This window comes from Palaemon carinicauda, chromosome 3 (assembly GCF_036898095.1).
Source record: "Palaemon carinicauda isolate YSFRI2023 chromosome 3, ASM3689809v2, whole genome shotgun sequence".
In the NCBI taxonomy this organism is placed as follows: domain Eukaryota; kingdom Metazoa; phylum Arthropoda; class Malacostraca; order Decapoda; family Palaemonidae; genus Palaemon; species Palaemon carinicauda.
Window position 1 is genome coordinate 69,743,464 of NC_090727.1, and position 17,609 is coordinate 69,761,072.

The 17,609-nt window shown below is 40.2% G+C and overlaps 3 long non-coding RNA genes across 22 annotated transcripts in view; 2 read left to right on the plus strand and 1 right to left on the minus strand.

The window, feature by feature from the left end:
* Positions 1-17,609, plus strand: part of LOC137638319 (uncharacterized) — a 1,154,758-nt gene that overhangs the window by 552,958 nt on the left and 584,191 nt on the right. The window lies entirely within an intron of this gene.
* LOC137638322 (uncharacterized) overlaps positions 1-17,609 on the minus strand; it is an 838,879-nt gene that overhangs the window by 51,929 nt on the left and 769,341 nt on the right. The gene's annotated exons all lie outside the window — the stretch shown is intronic.
* The window catches only part of LOC137638320 (uncharacterized), a 36,726-nt gene continuing 24,459 nt past the window's right edge, over positions 5,343-17,609 (plus strand). The window contains exon 1 of one of the 2 annotated variants that reach the window (XR_011044036.1): positions 5,343-5,562. This is a non-coding gene — a long non-coding RNA (uncharacterized lncRNA). The remainder of the gene's footprint in view (positions 5,563-17,609) is intronic. The other variant, XR_011044037.1, reaches the window with a different exon arrangement.

A 17,609-nucleotide genomic window follows, 5' to 3' on the forward strand; every position in this document is an offset into this window, starting at 1 on the left:
TGAAAGGGTTACCCGATCCCTTCACATCCACATGCAAGAAGGACATGTATGTGAAGAGGCGATGGAGACAGGCACAGTTCCTCGCTGACTAATTCTGGCGCAGGTGGATACAGGAGTATCTCCCCCTGCTTCAGGAGCGCCAGAAGTGGTCACTCCCAAAGCGTGACATCAACATCGGTGACGTCGTTCTAACGCTGGACGAGCGGCTTCCCCGAGGCAGCTGGCCTCTAGGGAAAGTCATGGAGGTCACTCGGAGCGCTGACGGTTGCGTACGTCAAGCTTTGATAAAGACTGAGAACGGCGAGTTCAGAAGGGCCGTGCAGAAACTGTGCCTTCTCTTGGAAAATGATAAAGGCGATGATATAAAGTGATGTACATGAGGTGTAATGAGCGTACACCGAGCGCTGCTCGCTGCATTTTGTAAATTTTGAATTTTATTATTTGAGTTGAAAATATAGCAAGGTCATTTAAATGAAGTAACCCAAGTGATGGCGTATCTACGGAAATATTTAGCCCATGACCAAATAGGGGGCAGTGTAAGATACGCCATAACGTATTTCCAAGAAATTTTTTGTGTTCTTTCTTAACCATGATGATTAATTTATTTTTCCTTATTACGTTTTCCAGGACCAACTCTAAGCGCCGAAAACATAACCTTACATGGGCATAGTGATGGTCTAGGTCCATGATTGGTCGGCTCAGAGGGGCATCTCGCGCTAGACAGAGTGACGTCATGGCCCCGGACCTTGGCAGTGCATGGCTGTCCGCTGTGGTGTGAGCATCTCTGTGCTCAGCTTGCTGTGTTGACTGATGCGGTGATTTAGGAGTGTGTCTCCGTGTGTGAAGGACCAATCACACATTTGGCTCGATAACTAATCACCCGCAGGAGATTAACGGTACCACCTGTGAATATTCTTTGAACTGAACTTGAAACAGAATTGGCGTTGGGAAAAGATGTAAGTATTATTTTTTGTAATGAACCCTATTGCAATTAATGTAATCCTGTACCATTGCTGTATTTTCTTTATTGACTTGTATTTATGTATTATAATGAACCCTATTGCAATTAATGTAATCCTGTACCATTGCTGTATTTTCTGATTGACGATCTGTTTTTTTTTTTTGTTTGAAGCTAAAACCTCGTCCGATATACAAGTTGTACTCTTCAATATATCTAATTATAAAAGACGTGAGTTTCAAGACCTACACGCCAATAACTTAGAATTTTAACTGAGAGTGTGAACCCCTCTCCAGTGTTCTACAATGGGGGTAGCGAGTGCAGCTCTACATGTACCGTTTGTCAATACTTAAGAGTGGTGATTTTTTTTTTTTTTTCCCTTTGCGAGCGAGGCGGAACAATGCAGAGCAAAGATCATTGTTTAAAAAATAACCTCAAAATAATAAGCAATGGGGATAGCAAGCGCAGCTCTACATGTACCGCTTGTCAGTACTTAAGAGCAGCGTTTTTTTGTCCCTTGCGAGCGAAGCGAGATAAAGAACAAAACATTGATATAAAAAATAACCTAGAAATAATAAGCAATGAGGATAGCGAGAACAGCTCTACATTTATCGCTTGTCAGTACTTAGGAGTAGATGGTCTATGTTCCTTGCAAGCGAATCGAGGCACGGCAGAGCAAAAACCATTAAGTTTTAAGAAATAACCTTGAAATAATAAGCAATGGGGATAGTGAGCCCAGCTCTACATGTACCGCTTGTCAGTATTTAGGAGCAGTGATGTTTTTGGTTCTTTGCGAGTGAAGTGAAACGCCACAGAGCAAAAACCAAATATAGTTTTAAAAAGTACCTGAAATAATAAGTAATGGGGAGAGCAAGCACAGCTCTTCATTAGGGCTTGTCAGTACTTAGGAGCAGTGACGTTTTACCACCCAAAACCCTTGGTTCCCACTGCGGGTCTTGTATTAAAGATGGACGGATATTTATATTTCACTATTTATTTATTTGCAGTAAAATAAGAGTCCTTTCCGAAGGAAATGGGAGTTTTTCTATGGGGAAAACGCTATTTAGTAAAAGTTTTTCCCGTACAAAACTATAAAACAAAATATTCAGACAGGATCTATAATTTTACCAATTATATTTCATATTCCAATACTGAAAATAAACAGAGGTTTAAATTATAGAACGGTTTTTCCTAAAGAAAAAAGTAGTTTTTCCCTAGGTTACATTGCCCTGTAATACAGTACAATAATACCCAAACTAGTAACATAGCCGAAGCACCGCCTATGTGTTTTTCTGAACTACTGGGTGGAAAGAGGCTCCTATAACAGTACAAAAGCAGCAAAACAGATTTTTTTTTTTTCATTAAAATCTGTAACTTTGTTAATAAAGGATTGTGTCAGTCGTATATGGGGATACAGTGTATTTGCAAAGATCTATTCAATTATGCTAGCTTCAATGTCCTAACTAGTATTGAACCATTCTATAATTAAAACCAAGACCGCCCATGCCTATCTCGCATGGACGGTGTGGTTGCAGACACTGCTAGGAAGTTAGGAACTGTAAAGCGGGCCATACATTATCCAACTTGATTGGACAACAATGTTGGCCAACAATTTCTGCTCTAGAGCATACACTGTAAGACCAAGTCGTCCAACATTAGTTATAGATGTCGATCTGTATTGAATAACACGCTCTGTGGCATAATATTGTTGTCTTAGAATTTCAAATAAAATCATTACGGAATGGAAGTAGATGAAGAAATACTTTTATGTGGTACAATAATCAGTGCAGCTGAGAACGAAAAAAAAGTACGTAAAAAAAGAAAGCATTGGGTAAAACAATGGTTGCTAAATCGCTCACATAATTCTCATGTGAATTTGTTACGTGAACTAAAAGAAACTTCTCCAGATGATTACAAAAATTTCTTGAGAATGGACAATGAAACCTATCAGGAGCTGTTAAGCCTGGTTACGCCCAAAGACTATATCCTTCAGTATACAGTCTTTGGTTACGCCTTTCTTGAAAAAAAAGGCTACGAAAATGAGGGATGACGTGATAACAGTACACCAAAAGCTGTCAACAACTTTACAATTTTTAGCGACCGGTCAATCATATGAGGATTTAAAGTTTTTGACGAGAATTGCTCCCCAAACTACAGGTCAGTTTATTTTACCTACTTGCAATGCTATAATTAGTGTGCTAAAAAAGAAGCAAATAATTAAAACTCCAACTACAAAAGATGAATGGAAAGAACTATCTACGTCCTTTGAAAGAAAATGGAGTTTTCCACACTGTATTGGAGCGGTAGACAGTAAACATGTCAACATAAAAAAAAACAGCAAATTCAGGTTCATACTATTATAATTATAAAAGAAACATTCAGCATTGTCTTGTTTGGCATTGCAAATGCCAACTATGAATTCATATATGCTGAGGCTGGAGCAAATGGAAGAGCATCAGATGGAGGAGTTCAATCTAACAGCAAATTCTTTGAACAACTTGAAAACGATGACATTACATTTCCAGATCCAGAGGATTTACCTGTAGGAAATTATGGGAAAATGCCGTATGTCATGGTAGGAGACGATGCATTTGCCCTCTCTGAAAATCTAATGAAACCCTTCACTGGTCAGCTAACAGATGAACAAAGAATCTATTGCTATAGATTATCTCGAGCAAGACGAATTATTGAAAATTGCTTTGGGATTCTAGCTAGCAGGTTTCGGATTTTGTTTACTACTATAAATTTAGCACCTGAAAAAGCCGCACGAATCACATTGGCATGCTGCTATCTACACAATTATATCTTGAAAAAGAATAGACAGTTATATTTTCAAGGCACTGATATAGAAAATATAGATACTGCAACTGTACAGGAGGGTTCTTGGAGATCTGATCCGCAACAACTAGTCCCATTACAACCAACTCAGAAAAGAAATTCTGCCACATGTGCTAAGCAAGTAAGGAACAAGTTTTGTCAGTACTTCTATACTGATGGTGCAGTCTCATGGCAGTGGAAAATGTTAGGATTACAACAACCTTCTGCAAGGGTAGAACAGCAATAAAACATCAAAAACTGATAAAGTTTATTACCATTAAGTAATATACATTATAAAAATGTATTAACTGAATATTACATTCTTAATAAAAATAACAGATTTCCTTTAAACAATGAAAAATGAAAATAAAATATTGTACCTTATGAATGTATATGCATTCTTGAAGTTGTATCTAGGTATACTACAACATTATAAAAATACATAAACTAAATATTACATTGTTCAAAAACGTTTCCTTTAAATAATGCAAACTAAAAATAAACTACTGTACCAAATGAATGTATTTTTATCCTTGAAGTTTAATATAGGTATTCTACAACTAGTTTAAAGAATAATTTGGGTCTTGAAGTTCAGTTATAGTATATTGACTCCCTTGGCTTATGTCAGTCGAGACATTTTCATTGGATAAATGATAAGTGCTTACAGGTTGGGTTGAAAATGTCAATGGGGTTGATGCATGAGTACTTGACCTACTGGACGATAGTGACACAGAATCCAATGTTAACTGGTTTAATTGGCCCATTATAAGAATCTCATCAATAGCTTTTTTTGCATACAACTTTTGTGTCTCGTTCAGCTTTCTGTAGGATACCGCCCAGCTATCCGCATAGATTGCGGCTTCGTCCTTCATGAATTTCTGCTCTTTTATGAAATCTAAATGTTCGACGGCTTTTTGCAAATAGTGATCTTTAGTTGTATCATGAGTAGTCCGCATTTTTCTCTTGGTACCTGCTGTATTTCCAATTCCCTGGTCATCGCTCTCATCCAAATTACTATCTCCAGGTATCTGGATTTCTTGATCTAAAAAATCATGCAGCAAATCGAAATACCATAAACTTGGTTCGTACATGTCATCACCGCCCGCACCAGACTTTTCAGACTTTTCTTTCTTATTCAATTCCCTCCTATAACAAGTTCTCATATTGTTTATTTTTTTTTTAAATCATCTAGAGTGGCATTGTTAGCTATTTCCTTAAGGTTATTCAACAGTACTTCCCATGCTTTATTTCGTTTGTTTTTATCTTTATATTCTTCGCTTTTCACTTTCCAAATCGCAGGTAAACTTCTGTATGTATCAATGAAACTTCTCCACTGTTCAGTGTCATTTATATTTGCCATCACGTCTATTTAACACTTTTATAAAGCAGCTATTTCCAAAAGAACGTGTCTTTAAAGCAAGGACTACTCGCAGTCAAACTAGGCTTCCAACTGATGTTGGTTGTGAAGTTTTACAACAAGCGCACACACTGTCAAAAGGTTGTACAACATTAGGCCACGCCCCCTTAAAATCAAAGCTGCTTTGATTCTCTCCAACCAAACCAACCAACCAAAATCTTGCTGTACAACCTGCCCATACACTGTCCAACATTTCATACAACCCAACCAAGTTGTACAACAAGTTGGATAATGTATGGCCAGCTTTACTGTCACAACTTACAGCTGAAAAGACTTCGTTGTCGAGTGTGTGTCGTATCTCTTCCCTTTTGCTCGTCGGACGTCGATTCTCCTGTGGGAGGAAGTGCTCCTCCCTGACAAGGAAAGTATGGTTGGTTTAGGCGTTGGTGATGCCTTAAATTTGCCTTTAATTTGTAAATATAGTTGGCATGTTTATATGAAAGGTTGAATATTTTCAGATCATGTGGTTAGAGCTTTGTATTTTAAAATAACGAGAAATCTCTACATAAATTGTTTATAGATTTATTATTTGGTGTATGCCATTGATTACTTATGGTTTTGAGCATGATTGTGTAGTTTCGGTGGTCATTGTGTAATTTGCAAAGCGGATAGATATCGTTTTTAATTAAAAATATCGAAACACACAGTATTTCGGCCAACCTGTGCTGGGCAGATTTGTGACTTGTCAGAGATCGCTTTATCTTTTCCTTTGTGCTCAGTCTTAGTAGAGTGAATGACCTGTATATTTTTTTCCGTGGTAGCTTATGGTAAATGTCCTGTCTAGCAATATGTGAGATGGGACTTGGAGCCTTACAGTTCCTAGCAGTGTCTGCAACCACACCGTCCATGTGAGATAGGCATGGGCGATCTTGGTTTTAATTATAGAATGGTTCAATACTAGTTAGGACATTGAAGCTCGCATAATTGAATAGATCTTTGCAAATACACTGTTTTGAATCCCCATGTACGACGGGCGCAATCCTTTATTAACAAAGTTACAGATTTTAACAAGAAAAAATTACCTGTTTTGCTGCTTTTGTACTATGTTAAAGGAGCCTGTTTCCACCCAGTAGTTCAGAAAAACACATAGGCGGTGCTTCGGCTATGTTACTAGTTTTGGTATTATTGTACTGTATCACAGGGCAATGTAACCTAGGGAAAAACTACTTTTTTCTATAGGAAAAAAAAAACTATTTTAAACCTGTTTATTTTCAGTATTGGAATATGAAATATAATTGGTAAAATTATAGATCCTGTCTGAATATTTTGTTTTATAGTTTTGTACGGGAAAAACTTTTACTAAATAGCGTTTTCCCCATACAAAAACTCCCGTTTCCTTCGGAAAGGACTCTTATTTTACTGCAAATAAATAAATTGTGAAATATAAATATCCGTCCATCTTTAATACAGGACCCTCAGTGGGAACCAAGGGTTTTGGGTGGTAAAACGTCACTGCTCCTAAGTACTGACAAGCCCTAATGAAGAGCTGTGCTCGCTCTCCCCATTACTTATTATTTCAGTTACTTTTAAAAAATATATATGGTTTTTGCTCTGCGCCGTTTCACTTCACTCGCAAAGAACCAAAAACATCACTGCTCGTAAGTACTGACAAGCGGTACATATAGAGCTGGGCTCGCTATCCCCATTGCTTATTATTTCAAGGTTATTTTCTAAAACTTAATGGTTTTTGCTCTGCCGTGCCTCGCTTCGCTTGCAAGGAACATAAAACATCTACTCCTAAGTACTGACAAGCGGTACATGTAGAGCTGCGCTTGCTATCCCCATTGCTTATTATTTTGAGGTTATTTTTTAAACAATGATCTTTGCTCTGCATTGTCTCGCCTCGCTCGCAAAGAACAAAAAGAAATCACCACTCCTAAGTATTGACAAACGGTACATTTAAAGCTGCACTCGCTACCCCCATTGTTTATTATTTTGAGGTTATGTCTCTTAACTAATGGTTTTTGTTCAGCGTCTCTCTTCGCTCTCAAGGAACAAAAAATATCCACTCCTAAGTCCTGACAAGCGGTAAATGTAGAGCCGCGCTCGCTATCCTCATTGCTTATTATTTCGAGGTTATTTCTTTGATCTAATAATGGTTTTTGTTTAGTGTCCTGCTTTGCTAGCAAGGAACATAAAACATTCGCTCCTAAGTACTGATAAGCGGTAAATGTAGAGCTGCACTCGCTACCTCCATTCCTTATTATTTTGATCTTCATTTTTCTGAGCTGATTATGGTTTTCGTTCAGTGTCTCGCTTCGCTGACAAGGATTGATTGATTCGAAGTTTTCAGGCATCCTGACTCGCTCATAAGGAACAGACACCGCTCCTAAGTACTAACAAGCAGTACATGTAGAGCTGCACCCGCTACCCCTATTGTCTATTTTGATCTTATATTTCTGAACTGAGTATGGTTTTTGTTTAGTCTCACTTCACTCGCAAGGAACAGAAAATACACTCCCAAATACTAACAAGCGATACATGTAGAGCAATGCTCGCTACCCCTACCCTATTGCTTATTATTTTGAGGTTGTTTTAACTGAAAATGGTTTTTGTTCAGTGTGTCGCTTCGCTCGCAAGGAACAAAAAACATGCTCCTAAGTACTGACAAGCGATACGTGCAGGGCTGCGCTCGGTACACCCATTGCTTATTATTTTGAGGTTATTTTTTTTTACCTGATAATGGTTGTTGCTTAAGTGTCTCGCTTCGCTCGCAAGGAACCAAAAATATCCGCTTTTAAGTATTGACAAGCGTTACATGTAGGGCTGCGCTCGCTACCCCCATTGCTTATTATTTTGAGCTTAATTTTCTGAACTGATTATGGTTTTTGTTGTCTCTTTACTCGCAAGGGACAAAAAACATCCGCTCCTAAGTACTGACAAGCGGTACATGTAGAGCTGTGTTCGCTATCCCCATTGCTTATTATTTTGAGGCTATTTTTTTTTTAACTGATTATGGATTTTGTTCTGTCTCGTTTCCCTTTTAAGGAACAAAAAACATCCGCTCGTAAGTATTCACAAACGGTACATGTAGAGCTGCACTCGCTGTCCCGATTGCTTATTATTTTTAGGTAATTTTTTTTAACTGATTGTGATTTTTGTTCAGTGTCTTGCTTCAGTCACAAGGAACAAAGAACATCCGCTCCTAAGTACTAACAAGTGGTACATGTAGGGCTGCGCTCGCTACCTCAGTTGCTTATCATTTTGAGGTTATTTTTTTTAACCGATTATGGTGGTTGTTCAGTGTTTTGCTTCAGTCACAAGGAACAAAAAACATCCCCTCCTAAGTACTGAGAAGCGATAAATGTAGAGCCTCGCTCTCTATCCTCACTGCTTATTTTGTGGTTTTTTTTTTCAGGTAATAATGGTTTTTGTTCAGTGTCTCGCTTCGCTCGCAAGGAACAAAAAATACGCTCCTAAGTATTGACAAGCGACACATGTAGAGCTGCGCTCGCTACCCCCATTGCTTTTTATTTTGAGGTTATTTTTTTACCTGATAATGGTTATTGCTTAAGTGTCTCGCTTCGCTCGCAAGGAACCAGAAATATCCGCTTTTAAGTATTGACAAGCGTTACAAGTAGAGCTGTGCTCGCTACCTCCTTTGCCTATTATTTTGAGCTTAATTTTCTGAACGGATTATGGTTTTTTTCAGTACTGTATCTCACTTCGCTCGCAAGGGACAAAAAACACCCGCTCCACTCCTAAGTACTAACAAGCTGTACATGTAGAGCTGCACTCGCTGTCTCGATTGCTTATTATTTATTGGTTATTTTTTTTTCAACTGAATAGTTTTTGTTCAGTGTCTTGCTTCAGTCGCAAGTAACAAAAAAACCACTGCTCCTAATCTCTGACTAGCAGTACATGTAGAGCTTAGCTTGCTATCCCCATTGCTTATTATTTTGAGGTTATTTTTTTTAACTGATAATGGTTTTTGTTCAGTGTCTTGCTTCAGTCGCAAGGAACAAAAAACGCACTGCTCCTAAGTACCGACTAGCGGTACATGTAGAGCTGCGCTCCCTAGCCCCATTTCTTATTATTTTGAGGTTATTTTTTCAAACTAACTGGTTTTTACTTTGCTGTGTCTTGCTTTGCTGGATAAGAACAAAAGACATCACTGCTCCCAAGTACTGACAAGCAGTAAATGTAGAGCTGCACTCACTACTCCAATTGCTTATTATTTTGAGGTTATTTTTTTTAACTAAAGGTGTTTGCTTCGACTATTCTCTCTTCGCTCACAAAGAACAAAAAACTCGCAAAGAACAAGAAACATCACTGCTCCTCTGTACTGACCAGCGGTTAATGTAGAGCTGAGCTCGCTATCCCCATTGCTTATTATTTTGAGGATTTTTTGTTTTTTAAATGATTTTTGCTCCGACATGTCCCGCTTCACTTGCAAAGAAAAAACATCACTGCTCGTAAGTGCTGACAATTGGCAAATGTAAAGCTGTACTTGCTAGCCCCAATGCTTTTATTTTGGGGGTATTTTTTCAAACTAGCAATGGTTTTTGCTCCATCATGTCCTGCTTCGCTTGCAAAAAACAAAAAACATCACTGATCTTAAGTACTGACAAGCAGTACATGTAGAACTGCTCTCGCTAGCCCCGTTGCTTATTATTTTGGGGTTATTTTATGGTCTTTATTTCGGTAATTTAAAAAGAATCCTAGTGGTTTATGCGTAAACCCAAGAAAAGAGAAATTGCCTCATGTTTGGGACATGGCAGATTGGGGATCATCGGAGTCTTCTGCCAATTGTTGTTGTAGAGGGTAGACACAACTGGTGGCAAGTAAAAAATGATGCAACAATGTCTCCTTTGGGTAGTGGTGCGTAAAGGAAAACCTTGGAAAGGATGGTCTAAAAATTTTTTATTTCGAGGCATTTCTGTTCACTCTTAACTGTCTGAGATGTTGTATATTCTGCGTATGGGTGTCTGGGTCTAGGGGGTCAACGAAGTTCTTGGAGGGATTGAGTGCTTTGTTTTCAGAGCTCATATAAGCTGTTGTAGGCACCCCACTTAGCATTTACTGTATTATAATACTCTCCGGTTTGATAAAGAGCTTTAGGATTGTATAGTTAGGAAATATACAAAGTATTCCAAATTTGACGTATTTCTGGTACTCCTCCAGTGTGTGGTTTACTGTAGTCAAACTTTGCCCTAATGTTTTGGGTGAAATTGCACTTGCTTGCAATTCATATTGCCCATGTAGTGCGGTCACGTTTTTTTTTTCAACCTCGTATTAGGGAGAATGACCTTTTAAAGTTTTCTATGCGTGAAGGATACAAACCTTTTTTATTTCAATTTTGTAAATAGAGTACCAAACTACAATTATTGAGACATCTACATTTAGGCATACAGATCTGGTCTAAGCTGTCTGGTTTTCAACAATAGATTCTCAACCTAAATTGTTGGGCCAAAATTTGGTTATTAGATTCACCCAGACCTGATTTCGGCAGTCAAGATCATTGTAAATGCAGTTTATTGTTCATAATACAATAATAACCATCCTTCGCTTTTAGATAAATCGGACTACGGCTTCTTCAATGTTACATTGATTTAAAGTCTCTACTTTTAGAAATAGCACTACAATATTTAAGAAATTTATTCTGGCAATGACCAGTTTGTTAGAACATCTTTCCTATCAGTCAGTAGATTCGCTGGAACATAGGTAGTAATAACCTTTTTCTATTATTGAGCATGTTGACAATTGTCACGTAACTAATTCTTATTCATATGATGCTGTCTTAATTTTTTTTGTTTTTCTCTACCTCACTGCGATGCTTTCTTTACTTGAGCCCTAAATCTTATGCATTCTGCATTCTTAGGTAGGGCTACAACTTTTCTTGTAAAAATGGGGATAAAATTTTACAATAATTGTAATGATTGAGGATATACTGTATATACACCAGTTAGAAAAATGCCTTGCAACTATGATTTGAAACAACCTGAGGATGTATTCCTTTTAGTAGAAGTGCTACTCAGTTGTCCAGAGAGCTTGGTGACTTCAATCCAGTTATTTTTTGCACACTGATTTAGGTTAGATCCTTGTAGATAAGTTATTACTATAGTCCATTTCTTTTAGCGATGCATATTTGCACCGACTCGCAGCGGTGCCCTTTTAGCTCGGAAAAGTTTCCGGATCGCTGATTGGTTGGACAAGATAATTCTAACCAATCAGCGATCAGGAAACTTTTCCGAGCTAAAAGGGCACCGCCGCGAGTCGGTGCAAACATGCATTGCTAAAAGAAATGGACTATAGATAAGTTACAACCCTAGTTGGAAAAGCCATAAGCCTAAGGGGTCCAATAGGGAAAATAGCCCTCTGAATAAAGGGAATAAGGAGACTCGATAAAGAAGTGCCTGGGTGTACCTTCAACCAAGAGAACTCTTAACCCAAGGCTGTGGAAGACCATGTTATAGAGGCCAAAGCTAGTCTCTCTTCTACTCTTACCAAGTAGAAAGAAGTTAGTTAACATTAGTTTTGACCCCTTGTGTGAAGAATTTATTTTGGTTGACTTAGTGGACTGTTACCTTGGCCAGCCTGCTACTCAGAAAGTTAGACTTCACTATTTTACTAACTGCGGATGGTTTTGCTCATCCACGGCTCTTTCTTTGAAAAAACATAAGCTCACTGGTTTTCTGTTGTGGCAAGCGGAAAATGTATGTCCTGCGTACACCAGCCACGCGGGTCATTATTGATGTATCAATTACCTATAATTTGTCATGTCCCCCTAATGGTTTATACTCCACTGTGTCTTGCTTTGCTTGCAAATGAATATTTGCATTCCAGTTATGTTACTCCCATTCCTACTACAGTACTTAGTTCTTTACTTTCATTCATATTATCTTGCTGTTAACCCTCATAACTTTTACTAAATACAGTAGTATTAGTTTCCCCCACCTCCATCGATTCATGGCACTGAATGGCCCATCTGTCCCAATTGTGACACATAAGAGCGCACATTTTCTAGGTCTATCAGCCGTAGGTGGCTTCCCTGTTTTCAGTTTTCGCCTCTTGCAAAAGCCATGGTTTCCTACATGGTCCCTCGTTATTACTTTAGGAAGGGATATCTTGGCTTGAAACCACCGTCATTGATACATTTTCTGTTTGAAGGATACTTACCCGAAAGGGGCGCCATTTGAATTGATCTGTTGCTCTTGCAAGATAAACTTGAATCAATCTTCTATGTTGCAGCTATAATGGACAGAGGAGACAAGTTTCAGTGAGCAATGTATATCGAGCAGTGATTCGTTAAACTACTCTAAAAAAAACAATCTGGTTTATGCATTTTGTGTAGGCAAACTTCACCAATTGAACATGTAAGAGCTCGCAAAGAATGGCAACTTTGAAAGAATCTAAGTGCTAGCAATATATGTTGGTAAATTTCAGATAGGTTTCCATATAATTTTAGTTAAGAAAAGAAAAAAACCTTAGTAGGGTAAGCAAATCTAATTCGCTCCAAATCTGAACCTAATCAATACCTACGGATATGTTGATATTTTTATTCGCAGAATTGTATATTTTTATTCGCATAATTTTCCAAGTGTACACTAACATAGTACAGTATCCCTAAGGTTCGAAATGTGCCAGACGTTGTCCAAGACGGGTCTCATGACATTCTTTAGTCAGCTGTGCCTGGTAGAGAAGTCAACCAGAGGATGGAGACTGTGTTCTCGACTCAGAGCAAAATTGTTCAACAAACTTCATTAAAGAAGGAGACTGCAAGTATGATACAGTACGTGCTGATGGCAGGAAGGAAGACTTTATGCTTTCCATGGATCTCAAGGATGCGTTATGTCCATCGGTCCGGAAAAGTACCTCTGCCTCGTCCTCGAAGTTGTGTACTTATTTAAAGCTCTTTACTTTGGGGTTTTTACTACTTCCCAAGAGTTCATTCTCTAAGACATCTTTTCTCTTTAGAGAAACTCTTGCCTGATGGGAACCTCCACCGTAGATTGCTAAAGTGTTGTCTAAAGTATCACTGGTCATCATCCACCAATCACCTCATTTCAGGTTCATGTGGAACACTAGGTAGAGTTCAACTCGACTCCCCACCTCCAGAGATTCTACTGTTCACAAATGCTTCCAGACAGTCTTGGGATCATGATCGGAAGTAAAAAGTTCATGCACATCAACATGGTATTTTTCGAGCTGTACTAATAGTGCTGCTAATTTTTCAATAGTTTGATAAGGCAATTATTAGTGTTGAGCGACTACTACTGTAGTGGCCTACATCAACAAGCTAGGGGGAACTGTTTTACAGTCCCTCTGCCAGTTAATGAAGAAGGTGCTCTCTAGGGTATTCAACAATTCTGTACAGTAGAGCTCTCAGAATGGTTCATTCCAGCAAGAGGAATAAACTAACCAGACACTCAGTTGCTAGGGTCAGATGGTAGGAGCTAAGGGATCCCAACTATCCCTGATACAAGGTCCATTCTGTGTCAAGGGCTGTTTATCAAAATAGGGCTTCTACTACTATACTTTGATAGAGCCTGGAAGGTGGGATTAGAAGAGAGACAGGTCCCTCTCCTGAAGGAAGTTCAAAATGAAAATCATTGCATTGAGAATTCTCTAGCAAGATCCTGCATCCTGGAGGCAAAAGAATGCTGTCTTGTCTATGAAAACATTGATGAGAGTTCCTTCTTGGTCTTCAATGTCAGGAAAATTGCTATCAGTTCCAACAAATTTCTGTGAAATATTGCAAAAATGTTGCAAACTGAGGAGTCTATTTCCCAGACACACAGGTCTCCTTTGAATGACCAACAAAATCAAACCTGGATGCATTCTGTATGAAAGGTTATGGATATTGGGAGGAACAATGGGTCCGACATGGGGAGGGGTTTTGGTGTAGTCTATGGCTTGAGAATTCTTTTTCAGGAACTAGGTAAGTGCTTGGTTGTCATTGACGTCAGCTTGGAGTAGACCCCACAATAGGATAATTTCTGCCTTCCCCTTCGTGTCTTTACACACTGCCGGTTGGAATGGAAGTTTCCTCCCTTTTTTTCCCCTTTATGGACAAAGTTCTAGAAGACTGATCGATGGGAGTCGGATACAAGGGACTCCTGTCGTTTCTTTGTCCATAGACATTGCTCCCCAGGAGTCACCGTGACTCGCTTTACTGAGGATGGAGAATAGATGACCCAGAGAGATGAGGAGACAACCCAGAGGACACCCGAGAGTTTTCTCGTCTCGTCACACACTCCGGTCGGGATGGAATTGGTCCTCCCGGTTTTGCATGGTCTTAGACTTAATGAGGAGAGTTGCTTTTGTATGACTCCTACCATTTCTGGGCTGTGGGAGTGTGCGTTAGCTGTGCGCCCTCACCTTATCAATTGGTCGTGCCCACACGTTCTCTCATGTACGCGCACAAGAGGAAGGATAGAAGAAATCTCCTATCAGCTACAGGTGCTCTCCCTTCCCTGTTCACTTGCTCCTGCAAGTTCTCTCCTCTGTATGTGCCTTGGAACACACTCCTAAATCTCCAAGCTCTCAATTGTTTGCATGCACGGTCCTGCATACCCGCCTTGTCCTGGAAGTCTTTGTTGGCACCAACTCCCATTTTCGGTAAATGTTGTTCAAGCGAGCACTACTGTTATTGTTCTCTTACCAAAGTCTTCCGTAGGTACCCTTATGCAAATGTCCTTGTTTGTACATACAGTAGTTTTATTACTTCATGGAGGCAGAAGGGGTGTTAGGAAAATGGATTGGCCACAGTTGTGTCAGATTGATCTCGACCCAGTGTACCAGGAGGATGGTATGTACCGTGGTTGTATTCAACACAGTTCTTTTGATACTGGTTTAGAGTTCTTGGTTTTTCAATATTAAACTTACCCGATAATCATGTAGCTGTCAACTCCGTTGCCCGACAGAATTCTATGGAGGGATACGCCAGCTATCACAATACTAGAAGGGGGTGTATTTACCAGCGCCACCTGTGGCCAGGTACTCAAGTACTTCTTGTTGACACCTCCTCAATTATTCCTCTGTCGTGCTTCCGGCAAGACGTTCTGGGATACGCTTATGTTCTTGGAGTATTTTCACGACTTTGGTGAAGTATTTCTCTTTGATTTCGGCTGTCGCTATACTGGAAAACTTCTATATTAGCTTAGTTAGCTTTTGGAATTAATTTGATAATTTTGGTGACGAGAGTATGAACTCTCGTTCACCTTTCAATGGCCGACCCTTCCCTTAGACGGAAGTGTTGGTGTCTAAGAGAGTATAGACTCTCTTTCTTAATTTTGCTTAACAAAAGTTATAGATTTATTTTATATCTCTCCGCCTCTTATAGGCCTCTTCGATTAACTTCCTTTTATTATAAACTCATTAAAATTAATTTTTATATTTGTTTATATTCGACCTTCCTAATAGTAGGCGGTCTTTTACCGAAGTTAATAAACTTTGAGCCCGTCATTTCGGTTTTACCTGTTAACATATTATGCTATTTCCGCCACAGAGTTTGAAAGATTTTCTTTGACAGTCTCGTACTGTTTTCAAAGCTGAACTAACGTTTTGTTTTGTCTCTGCAGTTGTTGACGTTCAGAAAACTTGCACTCTATCGTTACGATAGAGAAAGAATGTTCACGGTTTCACGTTGCAGTAAGAGTAACCGTGTCTAGCGTTTTGTTCATTCTTTCTTAACTTAATGGTTTTGATCCTAATAAAGGAACTTTTCAGTTTTTTTCCTTTAACAATAATATGTTTTAACGATATATATGATTGGGCTCTTCTCTCAGGTTCTAAGTCAAGAGAGAGAGAGAGAGAGTGAGATAGAGACGGAGGGAGAAAGAGGATAAACGTTTCATTCAAGCCTGCCAGGCGTACGAGTAACGTCGTTATCGTTTTTTTTTTTTTGCTCTTCTCCCTAGTCTCTTTAGGGGAAGAAACTAAACGTTTCTAGAGTCATCTAGTGTTTAGTCTCTTTCCAACCACTGATTTATCTTTCATTAGATTTTTCTGTTACATTGTAATTCTGTTTTCGCAATTACTAACTTTGAGAAAGGATAGAATTGCGTATTTCAGGTACAAACCACTTAAAGTTTCGAGTTCAGTGAAATAAGTGCAAACAGAAATCAAAGTGATAAGTGATTAGTGCGTGAGGGTACTTTTGTGCGCGCCAGTCGTCCTCCCAGTCCGGGACCTCTTGCAAGCTCCCAAGCCCAGGGGAGAAGCAATGTCGAAGGGCATAAGGGTTCAGCAGGCCTTGATCGGCGCACAGAAGTATTCTCGGTGGTTGTGGGCGTGTCTTACCGAGACCGTCACTCCCACCCGCAGACGATTGAGCCCTTATTTTGCTCGTCTGCAGAAGAGATTAGGGGAGAAAATAAAGGCAGAGTAACGCTGGTCTCAGGTCTCAAGACTTCTTAAACGTTAAGTCCAGACCTATGCCAGACGTACGAAGTTAAAGTTCACAACCCGAATGCAGTCATTGGGTTAGCTCTGACTCTCCTCAGTCATCAGTTGATTACACTCCGACTAAGAGGAGTAAGGTTCTGCCACAACAGATCTCTGCTGTTAAGGCTTTACCTCAGCAGAACTTAGTGTCTGCCGACCCCAAGTTAACTCTACTGCAGTCCATTCAGTCACAACTTTCGGTCTTGATGCGTGAGTGTCGGGCTGAGAGTGTTGCACCGCCTGCACTCCCTCCACCTGTTCTCGCTGCACCTGTGCTCGCCCAGCCTGCACCTGCTCCGCCTGTGCTCGCCCAGCCTGCACCTGCTCCGCCTGGTCGCAGCACCATCTGCCAGGCGTACGATGTTGTGAACTCTACTACAGTCCATGCAAGCACAGCTTTCGGACTTGATGAGTGAGTGTCGGGCTGAGAGTGTTGCTCCTCCGCCTCCGCCTACACTCCCTCCTCCTACACTCGCTCCGCCTGATCACAGTACCATCTGCCAGGCGTACGATGTTGTGGACTCTACTACAGTCCATGCAAGCACAGCTTTCGGACTTGATGAGTGAGTGTCGGGCTGAGAGTGTTGCTCCTCCGCCTCCGCCTACACTCCCTCCTCCTACACTCGCTCCGCCTGATCACAGTACCATCTGCCAGGCGTATGATGTTGTGGACTCTACTACAGTCCATGCAAGCACAGCTTTCGGACTTGATGCGTGAGTGTCGGGCTGAGAGTGTTGCACCTCCTGCACTCCCTCCACCTGTTCTCGCTGCACCTGTGCTCGCCCAGCCTGCACCTGCTCCGCCTGTGCTCGCCCAGCCTGCACCTGCTCCGCCTGGTCGCAGCTCCATCTGCCAGGCGTACGATGTTGAACCACTTTCGGAGTTTGCTGTTCACAGTGTTGTTCAGCCTCAGCCTTCTTTAAGGCAACCCTTGCTTTGGGATCAGGAGAGTTACACTCTTCCTCCTCCTCCCCTTGCTGCTCCACCAGTGGTGCAACTCTCGGTTGGGGTACAACAACCTCTCCCCT